The 12,483-nt window shown below is 45.9% G+C and overlaps 1 long non-coding RNA gene across 1 annotated transcript; it reads right to left on the bottom strand.

The window, feature by feature from the left end:
- Window positions 1–8,064: 8,064 nt before the first annotated feature.
- On the bottom strand, window positions 8,065–11,970 carry LOC147575662 (uncharacterized). The gene is made up of 3 exons (XR_015242763.1): window positions 11,745–11,970; window positions 8,528–8,685; window positions 8,065–8,367 (listed from the first exon to the last, which is right to left on the bottom strand). It is a non-coding gene; the product is annotated as an uncharacterized LOC147575662 (long non-coding RNA).
- Between the last annotated feature and the right edge of the window lie 513 nt (window positions 11,971–12,483).

Genomic DNA, 12,483 nt, shown 5'->3' with positions numbered 1-12,483 from the left:
CTCCTCTGAGAAGCCAAAGAACGCATTTGTAATGAGCAAGCCCAAACGTGGTTTTGCAACTTGGGTTTTCGTGGCTTCTGGTGGCCCTACCTTTCTCTTCTACTGTTTAGAAACGGCATTGTGTGTGTCCGACCCCAGGTGGACCATCTTATTGTACTATGTGTAGAACAACTTCACACAGGCTCCTGTGTAGTGAGAGGTCTGTCTGGAGAGGTATCTTTCAGTATATGTTCTCATCAGTGGGACAGAGTGTTTTGCAGAGCCTTTAAAAATATATATATTTATTTCTTTTGAGGGGGAAGGGCGGAGAGAGTGGGAGCGAGAGAACCCCAAGCAGGCCTGCACTGTCAGTGCAGAACCCTACACGGGGCTCAATCTCATGAACCTGGAGATCATGACCTGAGCTGAGTTGGACGCTTAACCAACTGAGCCACCCAGGTGTCCCTGGAGAGCCTTTTTTGATAAAAGCATCCTTTCAGTAACTCTGGGTCACATGAATGAATTTCAATTTAGTTTAGCAAGTGGCCCAATCCTGCTTGAGGGGTCATCGATGATCTGATACGCATGCATGCTAGAATAAGCATGACCAGGCTCTCTCTGGACAATTCAAACATAATCCCCATAGTTTTAAAAGTGTGAGATTACTGTGATTCAATACCCACTTCTTGTATCAAAAAGCAAGCTTTGTGTTAGGGAGTCCAGATTTTTGAAAATGAGGAATTTATTTAGCATATTTTAGAATTCCTGGTATGGATTTCCCTGGTCTTAGAGCATGTGCGTGTGTGTGTGGGGGGGGTGGGGGGGTGGGTGTGGGTGGGTGTGTTGGGGAGGGGAGGGATTCCCTTATTGTTAGGGCTGCTTTCTCATGCTTGAATTTTTCTTTCACCTGGAGAAGGAGTCGACTGGGAGGGGGCAGAAAGGCATGTAAGGCATTTATTAAATAACTTACGCTCCTCCATTCCAGAACTGGATTGTGCCTAGAGCCTTATCTGGAGACTTCTCTGTAGACTTCGTGGGAACTGGGTGAATGAGAGGGGATCACAGGCGAGCCCCACGTGCATGTCTTGTCTGAGAATGCCCGCGTTGGCAGTCTCTTCAGATGCGACTCTGTTCGGAAAGCACAGGTTTTCTGCCTCTGGGTGTAGGGTTGGACGAAGGTCGGGGTGGCGGGGGGATCCTGTATCCACTCCGAGGTCTTTGCCACTCTGGCCCCTCCCAACAACGGGGCACTGCGCATGAGCAGCGAAGGGTAGGGAGTGGATGGTAGAGGACGCCAGGAAGTGATGGGAGCCAGGCCTGGTGTCCACGGCATATGCCACCCTCACCTTCAGTCCTTACATACGTGTCGCCTCCAAATATCCGGCCAGATTTCCTGAAACGAAAGCCTGTCTGTCTGCCAGTGCCTTGTTTTTCTCAATGCTTTTGTTTCCAATGATGACTCTTGAAGAAAAAGCCATGTTCCGTGTACATAGGATAGCACCAAGCTGGGTAGATGGGAGCTGGGGGCAAAGGAACTGAGATCCTGGGAGCGGACTGAGCCTCTGGTTTTCTTTTTATACGTTTGAAAACTTTTGCACCATGCTTGACCCAGAAAACGCTGTAGCTGCAACTGAATTCAGTCTCTCTCATTCCTCTTCCTGCTCCCTGCATTCCCCACCTCTTCACACTATTTTGCCTCGATAAATGAATGTTTCTATTATTGTTTGCAAGGGCAGGTGAATGTGGAGGCGCGCATGTGTGTGCACACATGCATGTGTATGTGTATGGTGCGTGCATGCATGCATAGGAACACTCGATGTTCATATGAAATGCATGTGAACATTTCACAGACTCTTGGCACAGAGGTTTTTAAAGGTTGAAAAAGTGAAGATCTTTAGAGATAGATCAGAGTAGAGGAGAGTACACCAGTTGGGCTGTAAAGAAAGGATAATTTATATATAATCACTTGGGAAAATAGGGAGGAGGAAGCTCCCCTTGGGCCATTCATTCCTCCACATGGCATTTCCGATGCTTGCCAGGCACTGATGCTGCCAAGATGAACGAGATGGAAATGGCCCCATCCTCTTGGACCTCACAGTCCTGTAGGGAAGACAGGCATTAATAAATAAATACTGTTGGGGCGCCAGGCTAGCTCAGTCGGTCAGGCGTCCAACTTCGGCTCAGGTCATGATCTTGCAATTCATGGGTTCCAGTCCCATGTCGGGCTCTGTGCTGACAGCTCTGAGCCCGGAGCCTGCTTTGGATTCTGTGTCTCCCTCTCTCCCTGCCCCTAACCCACCTGCATTCGGTCTCTGTCTCTCTCAAAAATAAACAAACATTTTAAAAATACATACATACATACATACATACATACAATTTATGGCCATTGCAGAGGTATGTGGTGTTTAAATGCACATAATAGGGAAGAGGTCAGGCTGATCTGGTGGGTTCAGGGTAAGGCATTAGTCAGAAAAGGCTTTCTGGAGGAAATGGCTTCTAGAACGAGATCTGAAGGATAAATTGGGGTCAGCGAGAACCATTTGTGAAAACACATTCCAGAAGGGACAATAAGAGACGGAGGAGGCATGATGCCTTTTGTGGAGGCAGAGTTGGCCTTTCTTGCCAGGCTCCCTGCCATCTGTGCATTGCCTTATGCCGTGTTGCGTGGCGATTGATGATATTTCAGTATGACTCTCCAGTCCCCAGAAATAGCCACAAAAGAACGTTTTACAAAAGCACAGCCATGGGGTCTGTTTCACGGGTAGTTATTTTCGTCAGACATCACTGTATGTGAAACCCGCTCCACAATGAACATTTCACCTCGCTGTGCTCACAGAACACGTGGTTGTTATCCGCCTGTGCCATGTGCAGAAGAAAAGGACACGTCGAGTCTTTTGTTCCAATAGTTACGCTATTAGTTTCTGAGCCAAATAGGTGTCGAGTCTGATCTTGCTGACATAGGCTATGGGTCAACCGCTGTCTAAGATCATGTCTTGAGAAAAGCATTTCCCAAGCTGTATTTTGAGATAGTTGTAGGTATTATGTGAAAAATGTTTTGTGGTTAAATAAACTGGGATAATACTGGGTTAAACAGTTTTTTTTTTTTCTTAATTGCAGAACTTTTCAGAGACTTTAACGTGCATAGCATGTTCTCTAGAGAAACAGAACCAATAGGGTATGTGTATGTGTGTGTATACTCTCTCTCTCTCTATATATGTGTGTGTGTGTGTGTGTATACATATATCTATATAAATCTATCATATTGTATACGTATCTATCTAAAAGAGTTATTTTAAGGAATTAGCTCATGAAATCACAGAAGCGGTCATCTTCAGAGTAAACCAGTACGCTGCAGACCTAGAGAAGGGTTAATGTTATAGCTTGAGTCCAAAGAAGTCTGCTGGCAGAATTCCCTCTTCCTCGGAGGTCAGTATTTTTTTCTCTCAAGATCTTTGATTGAATGGACCCACCCACACTATGGAGAACAATGTGCTTTACTCAAAGCCCATTTAACTGTTAATCTCATCTAAAAAATACCTTCACAGTAACATCCAGACCAGTGTTTGACCAAATATCTGGGCATCATGGCCTATCCCAGTTGACACATACAATTAGTCATCACAATATGCTAAAGGGCCTTGCAAATCTGGAAAAAGGAAACATAGTACGTATCACTTTCTCCCAATTGAGGTGAGTAAAGAATCCATTATTTGCAGAACACCTATTAACATCTGGTAAAACACAGTTTGGAGACTACTGACCTTGAATAATGATTCACAATTTGACTTATTCTAGAGAGTTAAAATATGGCTACACACACACACACACACACACACACACACACACTGCTTAATTTTTATGTAATAAGATTAAACCATTAGCCTGTATGTTTGCTGTTTAAAACAATAACATGTAAATATAAAATAACCCAATACTTCTATTCGATTTACTTTCATGTTATATTATAATTTGCATGCTAAAACTCCGTGTTCTGCACACATGACTGATGAAATGTTCCCATATCAGTAAATTATGAGGGGAACTATGTATACATCTGCTTTAGTAATAACAGAATGGATGATTCATACTCGAACAAGTACATACATACCAGAGTAATTTTGGAAAATTATAGCCTAAAAATTCATAAATATTCAGTACTACATACTATGGGGTTAAAAACAACCCACAACAAACTAAATTGATAATGAGGAACAAAACTAACAATAATTTGCTGTGAAGAAGCAAGAAGCGTAGCAATTAAAAACCGATTATTCAAGGCAGTCCTGATAATTAATATGTATCCTTCCCCCAAATTGTAGGAATCCAACCATTTGCATATGCACACATGTAATTGGAGCCTTGCGATATTAGTAAAATACTGAATTAGAGCCATGCCTAAATTCTCTAAAATCTAAAAAGCACTAATTTTGGTTTAAAAATACCAAATGTGGCAGAACATATGTAGGCAGTTATTAATGAGTTGATTTCATGCAGTCACTTAAGAAAAAGTTTTGAGATTGGCAAGGGCAACCCATTAGGAAGATTTGTTGGCCCTGCCATGGGCAGAGGTCCACACTTTGAAAACCGCTGCATAGGGGACTAGACAAAAAAACAAAGGAGTTTACGAAGATATGCACGACACATAAATTAAAAATAAATTGTTTTCCCATTTCATAGGAAATCATTTTAACAGAAATATAAATTTCATGGAATGAAATCAATAGTTGTAATAGTTACTTTCCATATACCCAATATATAGGCAATATAAGGACTATCTATGCTTCCATAAATTTCTATCAGTTTATATATACTTTACTTTTTTAAGTTTATTTATTTTAAGAGAGAGAGTGGGGAGGAGCAGAGAGAGAGAGGGAGAGAGAGAGAATTGAGCAGGCTCCACATTGCCAGCGCAGAGCCCGATGCAGGGCTCGAACCCACAAGTTGGGAGATCATGATCTGAGCCAAAACCAAGAGCTGGACACTTAACCAACTGAGCCACCCAGGCACCCCAGTTTATATATACTTTAAACACAATTGGCCCCACTGCACAGTTAAATTACATCCCCACCCCATTTAGGACAAATCACATCTCGTTTCTAGTTGTACGTCAGGCAACCAAGAAATGGTCCCTAGTTTACCAATGCTAGTCTGCCTCATTCCCCAGCCGTCGTAAAGGTAACATTCATTCCAAAGTAGAAGGTTTGCACTTCCTCAAATTTCAGCCGAGCTCCTCCAGCCTTTTCCAAAGAGATTTGGTGACTTATTTTTATACAAACCATTATTAATTTCAGAATGACTTCAGTTTATACAGTTCTGAAAAACAGGGTTTTGCTTTAAAAAAAAGAAGATGGGGCTCTGGGTGGCTCAGTTGGCTGGGCATCTGGCTCTTGATTTCGGCTCAGGACATGATCCTAGGGTCGTGGGATTGAACCCCACATTGGGCTCTGTGCTGAGTGTGGAGCCTGCTTGAGATTCTCTCTCTCCCCCTCCCTCTGCCCCTCTCCCCTGCTTGGGTGCTCTCTCTCTCTCTCTCAAAATAAAATAAAATAAAATAAAATAAAATAAAATAAAATAAAATAAAATAGAGGAGAGACTGAATATGTAAATTTTGGAGAAGCAGAATTAGTGGATTTGGGGTTACATGGGGAAAGACTTCCTATAAGAGAATTTGAACACAGTACTACTGACAGAGGGGTTCATGTTAATGCTGCCTGGATTTTCCCCTGATGGACCGGGACCTATCTGTGCTTTGCACTCACCACTGCACCCCCAGCACCCAGAGGAGTGATCGAGGCTCAGTGAGTATTTGCTGAATGAATGAGGACATGAGTCAGCCTGTCTGCTGGGATAACTCGGCGCCAGCAGGCTTCAGATGCGCTGGCAGTTTTGGAATACCCGGGTGGTTGGGATTCTCTTCTTTGCCGATCTCATCACTTTCCACACTTAGATTCTTGCCACTGCTGAGGGGAAGAGTTTGCTTTCTCTTTCCTGCCCATCAAGCCCGTTTTAATGAGCTGTTCCTGTTCAGCTGTCTTCCGGCAATAAAGTCATTTCCTCTTCCTTAAACTGTTCGTGCCCAAGGCTGAATGCCTTGGTGACTTCACTTGTTCATCAGGACTCACTGATGTCAGGTCTATACCAGCCCTCTCACTCGGCCGCCTACAGATGTTGCGTTTCCCCATGGCCTACCGGAGCACACGACCGGGCTCTGTTTTGTTGTACTGAACGACGGTGTGTGGTGTGTGTCTTAGGAGGGAGGGGGAGGGTCTGGATGAGGGAGTGACGGGCACGAGAGGCAGCCGGCGTGGAACATCGGAGCAGGCGCTCACTCCCGGAGGCCTCCCTCACCTCATCCCGGGCCCAGCTCTGGGAGGAGAGGGGGCAGTTGTGTGTGAGGGTGACTGTGTGCGTGTGAGTGTGAGTATGTGAGTGTGAAAACGAGTGTGCGCCAGTGTGTGAGAGCTTGGGTGTGAGTATGTGCATGTGCGTAAGTGTGTGAGTGTGAGCACGAGTGTGCATCAGTGAGAGTGTGAGTATGAGTGTGGGTGTGAGTTTGAGTGTGAGTGTGGTAAGTCTCTGAGCAGGAGCACAGCTGTGTGAACGTGAGCACGAGTGCGCATCAGTGTGTGAGAACACGGGTGTGAGTGTAAGTGTGGGGAGGGATGTGAGTGCGAGCGCGTGTGAGCATGCGTGTGCACCAGCGTGTGAGAGCATGGGTGTGAATTTGAGTGTGAATGCGGGTAAGTATCTGAGCAGGAGCACAGCTGTGTGAACGTGAGCACGAGTGTGCATCAGTGTGTGAGAGCCTGGGTGTGACTATGACTGTGCGTGTACATACGGGAGCCTGAGCATGTGGGAGCACGAGTGTGCATTGGTGAGTGTGTGTGAGAGTAGCGAGTACGGGATGGAACAATGGGATCGAAAGTGAGAGCCAGACGCACGTCGGTTCCGCCAACACTCGCAGGGCGGGTCTCCACACACCGCATGTGCTCAGGTGGAAAACAATCTGAATTATAAGGTGATACCTTATCTTTCCGGTGGGAAGAGCTAAAAAAAAAATATGCAAGTTAGGCCAACTTGAATATATAAACTTTTATAGGCGTAGATGCCAAATGTCTGCTTTAAACATAATTTACCTTAATTGTACAAGAGTCTTAAATCTTGGGTGACGTTTCGCTCTTTGCCTTTAAAAACAATTCTATCAGGTGACCTCCGCAAGAATTTAAAACTAGCAGTTTCTTCGTATTGCAATGGAAATGATAATAACGGTGTATGATTTGTAGGGTCGTTGTGAGGGTTAAAACATTTGATGCAAACAAAGCAAGGACTTAGGGCAGTGCCTGCCTGGTACGTTGCGAGGGCTCCACCAAGGGCTGAGGCAAGAATGCGCATGTGGGCGAGCGAGTTGCTAGCCCGGGTCTCATCCAGGCTGAGTTTTGTTCTTCAAAGTACACAAACCTCATACCAGGCAAGACAATAGGGATGTGAAAATTTGGCTACTTTCTCCTTTCCTTTAGGAGGGGTAAGTTTTGAGATAAACAATCTTGCCTTCTCTTTGGGCAGATCTAGTAACTGTCACTGACTCCACATTTGAAAAGACCTGCACTGGGGCACTTGGGTGGCTCAGTCGGTTCAGCGTCCGACTTCGGCTCTGAGCATGATCTCACAGTTTGTGGGTTCGAGCCCCGCGTCGGGCTCTGTGCTGACAGCTCAGAGCCTGGAGCCTGCTTCGGATTCTGTGTCTCCCTCGCTCTGTGCCCCTCCCCAGCTTGTGCATACTCTCTCTCTTTCTCTCAAAAATAAATAAATAAACATTAAAAAATTTTTTTAAAAAGACCTGCATTCAAATTTCAGTGGAAGGGTCTAGAAATGTAAGGGGAATTGAGGCTATGGAAAAAGGCACTTGAGAGACAAAGTGTCTAGAAAATAACAAGAACTAACTGTGCAAATAAGACTGCTTTGTTTTTTAAATTTTTTCACGCCTTTGAGCACAGTTTTTTCCCTGTTCTCACTTTTTCCCAAACCAGAAGCCTGTTTCATTACGGTCTTCACTTTGCTCTTCAAGACTGAGTGACTTTAGGTGCGTTTAATTCAACTGGATTTATTCGAGAAGCTCAAGAACTAATTTATTTATTCTATTTATTTTTACAGCATGCCCATTACCCAGGGATTCTGGGCACATATAAATGATATGCTTGGGATTGGCAAACAGGAACTGGTGATAAATGGACAGGGAGCAGACCGTCTGAAAGCATTAGTCAAAAGGACTCTTCCCTTCCAGAAATGCTTGGTTAAGCAGGTTGGTCTTGCAGTTTTCTTGGATCTTGACATTTTATGTGCACGTTGCTTGCCCGTTTTTTGACACACACAACAAGCACAGCGAGGTCCCTGGGTGGAGGTGGGGCAGCCAGAGAGGAGCCCCCAGCAGGGCAATGAGTGGGACCCAGAGGCAGGGGGTGGGGGGGGTGGGCCCCCCCCCCGCCGACCTCCCGCAACCATTGTGCAAAGGCCCGGGCTCTGTCCCCTGGAGGTCTATTTTGCAACTCACGAAGGGGAGGATTCTGAGGCGGAGGATTCTGCATGTTCTCAAAAGGTCATGTAGTTTCAACCCAGGTTCAAGCAGAAAAAATCAAAGATACCGGTCCTCACTTGAGGGGAGGTCAGGAGCACACTGAAGAGGAACCCAAACTGAAGATCTCTTAAGTCCTGCTCAGGAGAAAAGCACAAACAGCGACATGATCAAAGAGGAACCAGAATGTTGTTTTGTCTGTTTTGGTTAATTCTCTCCTCAGCTGAGGAGACCCATTGGACACCACACTGTCCCTGTCATTTGCTGTCAGCCTTTGAGCAGGTCACCTCGTCTTTCCAGGCTTCTGTTTCCTTATCTAAAAAAGGAGGAAGCTGGCCTGCAGTAGAGGTTTTCAGAGAATGTTTCCTGGGAGGCCTGGGGGACACCAGTGGAGGGCAAGAGGAGGACTGGGAAGGTGCCAACCATATTTCTGTCTGGTAAAAGGAATTCTTTCGGAAGAAATAAACTTGAAAGTCACTTTTCTTGGGGCGCCTGGGTGGCTCAGTCGGTTAAGCGTCCGACTTTGGCTCCGGTCATGATCTCACAGCTCATGGGTTCGAGCCCCATATTGGGCTGTGTACTGACAACTCAGAGCTTGGAGCCTGCTTCGGATTCTGTGTCTCCCTCTCCCTGCCCGCAACCTGCCCCCCCCCGCCCCCCAGGCCTGCTCTCTCTCAAAAATAAACGTTTTTTAAAAAAAAGAAAATCGGGGCGCCTGGGTGGCTCAGTCGGTTGGGCGGCCGACTTCGGCTCAGGTCACGATCTCGCGATCTCGCGGTCCATGAGTTCGAGCCCCGTGTGGGGCTCTGGGCTGATGGCTCAGAGCCTGGAGCCTGCTTTCAATTCTGTGTCTCCCTCTCTCTCTGCCCCTCCCCCGTTCATGCTCTGTCTCTCTCTGTCTCAAAAATAAATAAAACGTTAAAAAAAAAAAAGAAAAAAAAAAAAGAAAATCACTTTCCTTGACAAATTCTAAGGAGATTTCTGCCTTTTCTCTAGCCGATCTTTTCCCACTAATTTGTTTGACCCTAATTTGGGTCTAAACTTGAGGTGTGGGCAACCTCTCCCACGGGGGTTCAGGAAAAGATTGCCAACATAGTCTTCTTTAAAGCTGTTCTCCTGGGGCACCTGGGTGGCTCAGTTGGTTAAGCGTCTGACCCTTGACTTCGGCTCAGGTCATGATCTCGCAGCTTGTGGGTTCGAGCCCTGCATCAGACTCTGTGCTGACTGTTCAGAGCCTGCTTGGGATTCTCTCTCTCCCTATCTCTCTGCCCCTCCCCGGGTCTCTCTCAAAATAATAAATAAACTCAAAAAAAAAAAAAAAAAAAGCTGTTCTCCCTACCAGGTGATTGTGGGGGTTGTGCCCAGAGGCTATTTGTCATTTTTACAGAGTTTGATGAGAGAAAGTGGCTGATTTTAAAGAAGCAGCTTCAAAACCTTGTGGTTTTGAATGTGCCACTCAGCCCAAAGTGCTCTCTAAATGGAAAAAAATTATTACAGCAGGACTAATCTCTTTTTACAGCAATAAAACGCAGACCCAGTCATATAAATACAGCGGTGGAACCAGCCAGATTTAACTCTGAATGGAAAATGTTTTCAACAAATAGGTCTGGGAGCCTCAAATAAATGACAGACTTAGCAAGAGGTAGAAGATGTGACTTTGCCCTTTTGAAGGCACTCACTCATGTTTGGGACGCAGGCGTATGGAGACGCCAAACAGAATCAGTGTGTGTTAATGAGCTAAACAAGGCTCACCTCCCAGCCTCCACAGATGGTGGAGAAGCCTGAAAGCAAATTAAGCCTAAATGGGTCACCAAATGCTTTTCGGTTCTTCTTAGTGATCAAGACGGATCTTCACGGCCCCATCGGCCTTTCTATCTAACCCAGAGATTTTGCAGATTTTACCCCGGCAGCGGGAAGGAGGCGAAGGCACCCTGTGAGGTGCCCCACAGATCCTTGTGATTCACTGTGCCAGCGCTGTGTGTATGGGTAAGTGGACTCACCACTTACTTAAAAAACAAACCAGAAACAGCCCTGCATTCCTTCCCCTTTGCTGGGCCGTTTGTATCTAGATCAATGACTCCAAGAAGTCTACAGTTCACTGGAAGTTTTGGCTTTCTTTGACATTTTCCGTTCCCCTGACCAATAACCCGTTGTCAAACTGACTTTCATTTTGGGGGGATGCATAAACAGGGAATTTGTTTTGAGCTGTTGACGTCATGGGGTGCGGGCAGGGGGGACACCTGGTCCAGGGTAAGGTTTGGGTGTAAGCTCAGGCTTCGCAGCTAGTTCTCTGTGTAGCCCTGGGAAAAATGAATTCACCTCTCTGGACCTCAGTCTCTGCGTTTGTAAAACAAGGACAGTAAAACCTAGCACCTTGCACAGATAATTTAGGGCTCACACTTGTGAAGATGCTTCAAAAATATGAAAAATATAACATGTATTAATGAAATGCTTCAGTTAACAGTAAATGCTCATTAAATACCTGTCAAAGCAGTGGCTATAGACTAAAAACATAGGAGCGCCTGGCTGGCTCAGTCGGTAGAACAGGCGACTCTTGATCTCAGGGTCATGAGTTCAAGTCCCACACTGGGTGTAGAGATTACTTAGGAAAATAAAATCTTAAAAAATAGACTAAAAAAAAAATGAAGCATAGAATTTGTTTATTTTTCTTTGACATTCTTATGGCCACTGCCCTGGTTTTAAAGCTCATCGGGAGATTCCAGTAGATTCTTGGCTAATGTCCCTGCCTTCTCTGCTTTATCTCTACTAACCACTTGAATAGTTTGTTTAAGTTTATTTATTTATTTATTTTGAGAGAGAGAGAGAGAGAGAAAGAAAGAGAGAGAGAGAGAGAGAGCACACACATGAGCAGGGAAGAGGCAGAGAGAGAGAATCCCAAGTAGGCTCCCCACAGTCAGCACAGAGCCTGAACCAAGGCTCGATCTCATGAACCATGAGATCAGGACTTGGGCCAAGATCAAGCTTCAGACGCTTATCTGACTGAGCCAGCCAGGCACCCCCTACTACCCACTTCGTATACTCTTCACCAATGCTAGCGTGAGCTTTCGAAAACCACAGATCTCTGAGCACGCCCCTCTCCTGGTTAAACCCTTTACTGGCTTGGTCCCGTCAATAAGACCAGGGTCCCCAAACCTTAGCATCACACGCAGGGGTCCTCACTCCTCCCCGCACCTACCTCTCCAACTCCAGCAGCGTTTAAGGATTTTAAATGTCCCCTGAATGCAATTGTCCGTACAGTGTCTCTCTTTCCCTTCCCGGTGTGGCTGGGAACTTCTCAATATTCTAGCCTTGATGTCGCATAGGCCGGGAAGCTTTTCTGACCCTCCGAGAGAGGGTTCATCCGTCCCTCCTCTGTGATACCTGGTATCTTACGTACCTTTCTTCTTGTGAAAGGCACTATCATGGAACTCGTTGGCTTACATACCTCTGTCTCCTACTGGACTGTGACCTGCCTGTGGGGAGGGGCCTAACTTAGTTCCTGTGTATAAGGGGTCTGTAGAGAGCCTTCTCACTTGCATCTTTTCTCGCACCTGTACTTCTCGAACAGTGCTTGGCTATCGAAAAAGTTGACGCTCTTGAGGCTCGTGAGTGGCATGTCAGAATTTCTGCCCCTACGCTGAATGGCCTTGTTCAGTGGCTTAGATCCCTCCTTGCCATCTACGCCTGCCCTGTTCCTTCTTCTCGCTTTTCCTTCTTTCCTTTCAGGTATTTCTGTCAACTTCCCTGCTGAGAGTTGTCTCTGTGATCCTGTCATGTCAGGTGTCCTCTAGCCCCAAACTTCACTATGACTGCCGTGAATGGGACCCGAACAGGGAGCCGTGCAAGGGCTCTGTGGCAGCTTTATCTTCTGATAGTCCCTGGTCCCTGAGCAGCCCCCGGTTAACCAGTAGGCCACAAGAACTTATTTAAAGACA

The sequence above is a fragment of the Puma concolor genome, chromosome D3, assembly GCF_028749965.1.
Source record: "Puma concolor isolate L17-30 chromosome D3, mPumCon1.1.hap2, whole genome shotgun sequence".
NCBI classification, from domain to species: Eukaryota; Metazoa; Chordata; class Mammalia; order Carnivora; family Felidae; genus Puma; species Puma concolor.
Note: the sequence above shows the minus strand (reverse complement) of the source record. Positions and strands in the feature narration are given on the sequence as shown.